Consider the following 9910-nt stretch of genomic DNA (forward strand, 5'->3'; position numbering starts at 1 on the left):
CACTTGCACTAAACAACTTGGTAAACACTATTACACTTAGCATAAACTATACATAGGTTCTAAAACTCTATAGCAATTGAGAAACTCAGTAGAAACTGTATAGCTTGGTAGCAACCTGACCAATTGACTAAGTGTGAGTCACTAATACATAAATTGACCTTAATGTGAATAATCTCCCCCTTTGGCAGTAGTGGCAAAAATACTTATCATCCAAAAACTACATAGACAAAGTTATAAGTAAAAAACATTATTTTATCTCCATTCAGTGTCTACAACTTGGTAACATACTTTTTTTTTTAGATTTTTCAAAATTGCTTTTGTAAAGATATTTTCTACTTATTTGTAATATTGTTCTCCCATACATATACTTGGAGTACTGCTCCCCACACATGTATACTTTACATATACTTCTCCCTCTTTATATATATATACACATTCATCTATACTTCTCTCCCATACATGTATTCTATACATTTCTATATATATAATTCTCATCTTTTTGACATAAATGCCAAATGTATATTTACATCTTAATATGAAAATGTGACAAGAATTCAAAGTGTACCTTCAAGATTAATGTCATTGTCTTGTCCCAATTTTCTTGTAGTACCTTGCTTGTAGTTAATGCAATCTAAACTTCTTTTGATAATTCCATCATATGGTCAGCTATGGAGAAGTTAATGTTATGGATGAGTGTCTCACATGTGCAATGTGTGTTGCATTGCATACAAGTTTTCAAGAATCATGCCTTCAATTTCTGCAAGTGTGGCCCTGATCCTAGCTTCTTCCTTTAGTAATTCTACTTACAAACTTTTTAGAAATCTGATCTTTGAATATTGAGTAGAACTATAGCTCAAGTCAAGTGACAACTGTTGTGCACTCGCCTTGATGTCTTCATCTATATTTGATAGTTTATTTTTTATTTCTTGTGTGAAGATAGATATGTCACACAAGTTAACAAATAATGAAATGACATTATTTATAGATGTCTCCAATGAAACAGGAGTAGTAGATAATTTGACTTGGTGTATTGTAATTTTTTATGCCACTTGTTCCAATACCTTGTTCTCAAAATTTTATTTCTTCTCTTTGTAACAACTTATCATGTACATTGAAGTCTTCATTGAATCTAGACAATTTCTACCAATTGATACCAGAATAGGTTGTGTATAATCAACCTCAATACTTAGTGCATTTACAAATATATCCTTTACATATTTAAGCACTTGGGTTTTCTTTTTCTTCTCTTCTCTAAGCTTCTATTGCTTAACTCTCTTTTGCAATAATTCACGCATGATGTTCATTTGAACAAGATTGAGAGTAGACATATCTCAATTTAGAATAACTATATCCTCATCTAGATTAATGTCTTCTTCTTTACCCTTATCCTTGTCCTTAATGGAAACTTTATTACTTGGTTGAGACTTGTTCTCAACTATCATTGTACTAGCTATATGTGGAATAAAAACAATAGTAGAAATAGAGGGGCTAGCAACAAATGTAGATATGATACTGATAGTAGAAATACCTTGTTGATACATGATAAAACTTGATGATGGAGGCATTTTCTACTCAATAAATGAAGTGCTGGCCACTTTAGTTGATGGAATATCCAGCTGAATAGGTCTAGAGCTTGGTTGGGTGCATGGTATTGTAGGTGTAGACACAACCAACTTGGGTGAAGCTTTCCCAGAGCCAAATCACACTAAGACTTTACTTAGAGAATGAGGAAATGAAGACATTACTACTACTACACTATTTTCTACATTATTTTCCTCAATGGTTTGAATCTTTGGAAGACTTCCTCCAGTAGCTTCCTGTCCTTCCTCATCATCATCCAAATTTACATCATATAATTCATCATCTTTTACTTCCACATTCTCTTCCTCATCATCATTGACTTCATCATTAACATGGAAAAAAAAATCACTGGGTTGATGCAACTTGTAAATATTCTTCCATGTTGATGTAGCAACCTTCACAACATATTAAATGTTATTGAGAAGTATCATTCAAGTGTTCATCTTTAGAGTGAACTTTTGTTCATTCTTCTTCAAAGATTGTTTCACCTCTTTTTCACCGAGACTTGACATGAGTTGCCTTATATTCTATTCAAAGATGTCTTTTGTAGTCTTCTTTGAATGCTCCCATCTAGGCTTGATTGCTTGCATTAGCTCATCAAGAATTTGCTAAGTAACCTCATCAAGGGAATACTTCCATTTTCCCAATTTGTTCATGATGATGTCTTCAATCTATCTTTTCTCATCTATATTCCTTGATTCATATTTGAGGTATTTAAAACACACCATGCTAGTTCCACCCTCCAATTCCTTTAACATTTTTTGAAGAACAGGTGTAGGCTTTTTGAAAATAATTTGCTTGGCATCATCTTTACCTAACTTCAATTTCTTCTTGGATTTAGGTGCCCTTCTTGTGAATACAATAGTGGATGACTTATTAGGTTTGGTTATAATAAACTTACCTTTATTTGTTAGAGGCTTTTCTTCCTTAGATTTGGATTCCTCATCGTCATCCTCTACATTATCTTCTTGCACATCATCACCTTTTCCTTCTGTTAGCAGGAGAGTAGAACTTGATTGCTTCATTTTTGCTATCCTCTTTCTTCGTTTGAAAACTAGTTGAGGAAGCTTAATTTCAAGTTCTATTCTTTCCTTGGCTTCTTCATAAGTTCCAAAATATGGTGCCTTAGTATCCATAGGCTCATTCGGCAAAGCCTTAATGATATCTCCGGTCTCATCTATGTTAACCTCATGGTCCAGATGTTTAACCCATGCTATTATAGGCTTGACTACCTAAATATATACCTTGTCACAATCTACCATAAAAAATATATCATCCTTGTAGTCTTCTACAAGCTTCACAAGTATCCTATATCTATTCTACATCTTCTCTTTGAATGTTTGAAATTAGCTGTCCATGATGCTATCAAAGTTTTCACCCATCTCTACCATATACTGATTTATTTGATATAATAAAGGAACATTTGCTCTCCATTCAACTAATCCTTTCGAAGGGAAGAATTTTTGCACAAAGAAAAATAAACAAGTCAAGAGTGAACCAAACTTACATGGATTGTTCTTGGAACCTATGATGCTCTCCATGTTCTTATTGAACTGATTCAATAACAACTCAAGAAGATCAAATGACATGTTATTCTTCACTACCTTGAGAGCCAGATCAAGCACTTTACAAGATACATTATTGAGACTACTGGAGCTATCAATTTTATGAGAAATGATATGGATGAAAAATTTCAATTCCATGTCAGTTACATTGCTAATCTCCATTCCTTTGCTATCCCACTCGAAAAGGATTTTCTTCTCCATTTGCACTTGACCTAGGGTTTTGGTCACTTTTTCTTTGTCCAACATTGGAAGACTAGTAATTTTGCGAATCATTTTCCTTATGATTACAATGGGTTGGTCTAACCATAACTTTCCATTGTAAACTCAGCTTAGGATAAATCTTATTCACTATGATTGAAAGTTCCTTAGGATATGTGAAATATGTATTAGGCCCTTAACTTCTAGATGTTTATGGTAAGGTTTAAAAACACCATCCACATATAGCTTGTTCAATGCTTCATTCATATCATGAGTTCCTAGCTCTTGGATAGAATATTTTTAATATGAATAGATATCATGTAAGAGAAATACCTTTGGTAGAATTTTTGATTGTGCACTAGCAGGGTCTAACATTTCTATAATTGCTAGACTCAATTTCTATTAGAAGATTGGTTACAAACATGAATGTTGATGATATTTCTATGGGGGAGTATTTTAAATGATATGTTACATTCATGACTAGCTTTTCATTGATGTCAATATAACAATTTTCTATGGTATTTGACATAAGAGCAATGGAAAGATCAAGTTGGTGCAAATGGCTAGTTGAGTACTTACACCATCCAAGGTTATGAGAGACACTTCAAAGTATCTGGTATATGAAATTAGTGTTAGAAGAAGAAAGGATAATTATAGAAGTTATGTAAATTTTGGTGATGTCTATTATGAGATAGAGTTTACAAAGGCATGTTCTGGTAAACTTGTTATATCTCTTAGCAGAGTTGATATCTTGAGAATCAAGGTTGAGGACATGAAGAAAATGAGTTGATGATGATGTGGCTAAGTTCACTCATCATAATATTAAGTTTATGGAAAGTTATTCAAGTTACAGAGTGGAATATTTATGTTATTTCTAAGTGTAACATGTTCTTAATGTGGTCCTATAATAATTAATCAAGAAGGTCTAACAACCAACTCAAGGAATTGTTTTGAGGACTTGGTATAAAGGAAGGGAATTTTCCTTTATCATGGTATGTAATGATATTGTTTTTATGATTGATGATAAGTAGCAAAGAGTGTGGAATGCAAAGTTGAGAAGAGTAGTGTGGAAGTGAAGGAAACTTCATTGCCGAGGTTTTTCCTAGTGATCTAAGGTTTGATATTTAGATATGAGGTTCATGACCTAGTCTACAAGGTATGATAGTGATTGGTCTAGTTGATAGGAAAGAGGAAAGAGGATCATAATAATAAACTACTTGTTTGGGTAGCGAGTTCTTCTTGTAGTTGAAATTGCATGTTTGGTTAGTGGGATCATCTTGCATACATTGTACTACAACTTCTAATAGGGTTGGAATCTCCTAATAGGGATTCAAAGTCTCCTAATAGGGACTCTATGTACTAAATATTGTAATAGACCCCGAATAGGGTCCATCCTCTAACAAGGAATATTTATATTAGTACATCATCTTATGGGCATCATTCCCACTGATGTTTTCCTTCTGATCAAGGGTTTCCCTATTCAACATATCTGGTATAATTATCTTTGTGCATTTTATTATGGTTGTTGTTTACTTGGTGGAATATTTTTTCTAACAATTGGTATTAGAGCATCAAGTCCTTGAAGATAAAGCTTAACAACTTTGGGAGATCATGGAGAGAGAAGATATTCCTAAGTTAGATAGTGGAAATTTCAACACATAGAAGATGGAGGTTCTTGATTAGAGATTAGAACTATGCAAAAATTTGAGGATTGAGTTTCTAGATATAGGTACAAGAAAAGATAAGTTGAGATCCAAAGAAGACATGAAGATCAAGGGATGTATTGATCTAGTTATGAAAAGAGAAAAATATGGTATGGAAATTTTTTCATGTTGGATATGCAATGAGTTTGGTCATTATGCATCTACATGCCCTAAGAGAATAAGGAAATCTAGAAAGAGTTTTCTTTCTGATGAAGATGAAGAATTTAAAGCAAGTATGGAAAGATTTTTGAAAGATTGTGATAATGAGCTTGAATTGATTAAGGAAAAGGAAGCAGTAGAAGAGATATATTTGTTAACTATTGTTGATCATAAGGCTAACCATGAAAATGTAGAAGTTATCATTGTATATGAGCAATGTTAGTATGCTAATAGAAACCAAATTTAAATAAAGCTTCTACAAACTAAACAAAATTCATAAACTTCAAGATAGACTAAGATGAGCTCTCAATTAAGAATATGAGCCATTAATGGGCTCTCTCAATAAGAAGCTCTCTTGTTGAGTGGCTTTGTCTAAATAGATAGGATGTATGCTCAAGCTTATGCTTCAAAATGGGCTCCAAATGGAGTTGGAATTTGGGTGTGAGTGTATGGTTTTGATGTAAAATGGCTTCTTAAAATGGCATTATGACTTTACTTCATGGATTGTGTTATTTTGCAAAGGGGAAGGATCCAATTTATAGATAAGAGGCTTGAGGGATTGAGGGCTAAGATGCAAGGATGGGAAAAAGCTCATGGAGGGCTCAGATTGCATGAGAGGAGAGCACATGGATTTTGCTTCCTTACAGCCAATCAGAGAGTGACACATGTCACAGGGTGAGAGGATGAAGGAAAGGAGAAGGATGAGTCAACAAAGGAGGCTCAAGGAATAAAATCTTTATAAAGACCCTCATAATGGCTTGTAAGAGCAATAAAAGGGCTTTGGAAGAGTCATTTATGGCCTAGTGGGCTTCATAAAGTTTTATGGTTGGGATATTTTGAGGGAGATGAGAGGAATTTAAACTTGGGCTTGATTAGGAAGGTTTTAAGCTTGCTTAGGCTTGTGCAAATGATTAGAGGATGGATTAGGATGGTTTAGGATTAGCTTAGGGATAGGCAAGTGGATGGCATTTAATGAGGGTGGGTGAAGGAGGAGATATTTGTTAACTTTGGCTTGGGTTAGTAAGTCTTAACCCATGTTTAGAGAATGTGACAAGGTTAGGAGGGAATTAGGATTAGGTTTAAAGAAATCTTCTAGAAGAGTCTAGACTTTGGATGAGGATAAAGACTTTCTAGAATAGTCTAGAATTTCCTAGGATGAGGATGAAGACTTTTTAGAAGAGTCTAGAACTTCTTAGGATGAGAATAAATTAGATTTTTAGGAAATAAATAAAGTTTTATTTATTTCAAGGGTTTGGGTTGAGGAGATATTTATTAAAACTTTTTTAATAAACATGAGGATTAATATTTAATCTTAATTAAATATTTGAGTTGGGATTAGGGGTAGGAAATGATGGGATTAGCCTTTAATCAAAATTAAAGAAGGATTAGAAGATTTTGGAAGAGGTTAGTGGTCTTAAGGAAATTGGCCAAGTTTTGGGCAAAAAATAAATTTTTAATTTATTTTGGGTTTTTTGGTCAATTTATTAATTAAATAATTAATAAATATGGAAATAATTTTTAAATAAGATTTAAACATTTTTGGGAGGGATTCCTTAATTAAATATTTTTAATTAAGATAAAGGGATTTAATGACATAAAAATAAATAAATAAAATAAATAATTAATTAATTAATAAATGATGATGTCATAAGGAATTTTTCAGAAAATAAAAATACTTTATTTTCTAAATTTTTTTAGGTGTCTAAATTTTGCCCCTCTTTGATGTGATGCCGCAAGTGGCATGGCATCAAAGATAAGAAAATAAGATTCCCAAGGCTAGAGCAGAAGAGGAGAGAATGGACTGTGAGATGCCCCCTCAAGAAGGCGGCAGGGAGAGAAAGCGAGGCTCGACGACTTCTTGAAAAGTACAAGAATTCAAGATGAGCAAGAAGACTTAGATTGGCTTAAGAGAAGAGGTTTAGTTAGCTCAAACTCTCACTATGGGAGAATGATAAAGGGAGAATCAAAGGCACAAGAGGAAGCAAACTTAAGATCTCAGGGATTGCAGAGGATGAAGGAGTGGAGCGCTATAAAAGGAATCCAGGATGGGGAGATGGATGAGGGGATTAAAAAGCTGATGCAACAGGATTTCAAAGAGTCAGATTGGCGGAAGATGGGTTTCGGAGATCCCTAGGACTAGGATTGTGGATCTCGAAAGATGAGGCTTGGTGGATTGATTTGGATTGGTGGATCCCTAAGACTAGGATTGTGGACCCCTAAAGCTAAAGGTGAGGAGTGATTCAAAGAGATACTGATGCATAAGCTAGGGTAGGAGAGACGGATGCTGGATATGGACGGGGGATAATGGAGATGAAGGGAAACCATTGAAGCTTTTTGAGCGGAGGGATACCTCAAAGAGAAGTACCACCATGTAGTTGAGCACTAGATTTGCTATAGGACTGTTGGTTAATTGCCAAGGTTACCAAGAACATCAAGGCCTTTTCACCAACTGTCTAGAGGATTGACGTACTGACTCAAAACAAACACGCAAGGATTGCCCCAGTATCACACATGAATCCCAGAGGAAGCAGTGTGGAAACAACACTGGGTAACCCACAAGCAGAAAAGAAAACAAGCAAAAGACATGATCAAGACCTTACGCTCTGATTGCCCCATTTGCAGTATACCATGATATGAAAGATCGTGGCAACCTTGAGGAGGGAACAAGGAGATTGCTTGGAAAAGATATTTCAAGACCCAACAGGGAAGAGTCCAAATCAAAAGAAAGCGAAAATCCAAAAGAGAACCATTTGGCAACTAGATGGGTAGGATGAGGTACTAACGGACCAAGATCAGACATGAGGAAAGCTATATCCTGCAAGGACCTATCAGAGAGCACCTAAGCTGGTGGATTTGGATGAGTGATGCGTCTGACAAGATGAACTAAGAAAGATAACACTTTGGTGATGGGAAATCTAGCTAAAGGATGCATTTGAATAGCTAACCAAGATGTCCGATGGGTGCAAGATGCTGATCAAGGATGAACTGACATGAATGCTGGATAGATACAATGGTACTAAGCTAAAGAGGATGTACAAGCTGATGGACCAAGATATGTTACAAATGTACAAGTTTGTTCATGTTTTGGTTTTTGTGAGATGGAAATGTTTGTGAAGGATGGGATGTCTATAATAGGTGATAGGTGGATAGGTAGATGGTTTGCGAAAAGCTTAAGTGAAAATGGGGTTTTGTGTATGCACGTGATAGTATACAAGCTAGGATACAAGATTATTTATAGGCTGGAATATGGTACAAACTTTGGACAAGATTTAGATATACAAGGTATGGTACAAGATTTACAAGGTATAATACAAGCTTTGGTACAAGATTTTACAAGCTGAGGTACAAGATTTTACAAGCCATACAAGAGATATTTACAAGCTACATTAGATTTTGGATATTTGGTTGGAACACCAAGGGAACAAGCAGGTGTTTTATGGGATGGTGGGTGAATGGATGAGGGATAGGATAGTGATAGATAATGGATTAGTCTTAGTACACAAGGCACCTGAATTAAGAGGTTTTCACCAAGGTACCTATCCAAGGCACTTGAATTGCCAAGTTTTCACCATTGGACGCTTATTTCTCTTTACTATTTTTTTTTGTATTTTTCAAAAGCTGGGTATACCAAGGATCTTCAAGCATAGAACTTCTTGAGATGAATGATGTTAGTAGGATCATTCAAGAGTTCTCCTTCTAGTGTAGATAGCTGATAGGCTTTGGAGCCAAAGGAAGTAGTGACAACATAAGGACCAAGCCATGTAGGTTCGAACTTGCCTTTCTTTTCTCGATCTGCTTGGACTTTCATGTTTTCTTTGAGGACCATGTCACCTGGCTGAAAGTGTCATGGAAGCACCTTCTTGTTGAAATTCTTTTTGAGATGAGTTTGATAGACTGTGAGATGATCATAGGCTTGTTGTCGCTTCTCATCTAAGAGATCTAGCTGGGTGAGTCGAGCTACTCTGTATTCTTCATCTGATATTTGCCCTTGCAAAGATATGCGCAAGGAGGGAAGTTCAACCTCTATAGGTAGTATCGCTTCGGCAGCATAGACTAGGGAGTATGGAGTTGTGCTTGTGGATGTATGAAAGGAAGTTTGATAGGCCCATAGGGCTAGATTTATTTGTAGGTGCCAATCACGATCGGAATCATTGACAACTTTCTTTAGGATTTTGAGGAGGGTTTTGTTAGTTGCCTCTGCTTGGCCGTTACCTTGTGGGAAATATAGGCTAGAAAAGTGATGATGGATGTGGAGGGAAGTGCATAATTCTTCCATGTTGAGATTTTCAAAGTTACCTCCATGGTCAGTGAAGATGGTGGATGGGATGCCAAAGTGGCAAACAATGTGGTACAAGATGAACTTGGAGACCTGAACTCCTGTAGCTGAGACTAGGGGGACTACTTCCACCCATTTAGTGAAATAGTCTGTAGCTATTATTATCCATTTATGTCCATCAGATGAGAGGGGTGTAATAGTTCCAACTAGATCAAGGCCCCAACAAGCGAAAGGCCAAGGTGGTGCAATAGGCTTTAGATCCTGTGCTGGAGCGTGCACAAGATTTGCATGCTGCTGACATGGGAGACACTTTTTGACAAAGTCATAGGAGTCTTCTTCAATGGTAGGCCAATAGTAGGCTTCTCTAAGGATTTGTTGCGCTAGGAAAATACCACTCGTGTGGGCACCGCAAAGTCCAGAGTGTACTT

The sequence above is a fragment of the Cupressus sempervirens genome, chromosome 6, assembly GCF_028749045.1.
Source record: "Cupressus sempervirens isolate cs-2001-9-10 chromosome 6, ASM2874904v1, whole genome shotgun sequence".
Taxonomy (NCBI): Eukaryota; Viridiplantae; Streptophyta; class Pinopsida; order Cupressales; family Cupressaceae; genus Cupressus; species Cupressus sempervirens.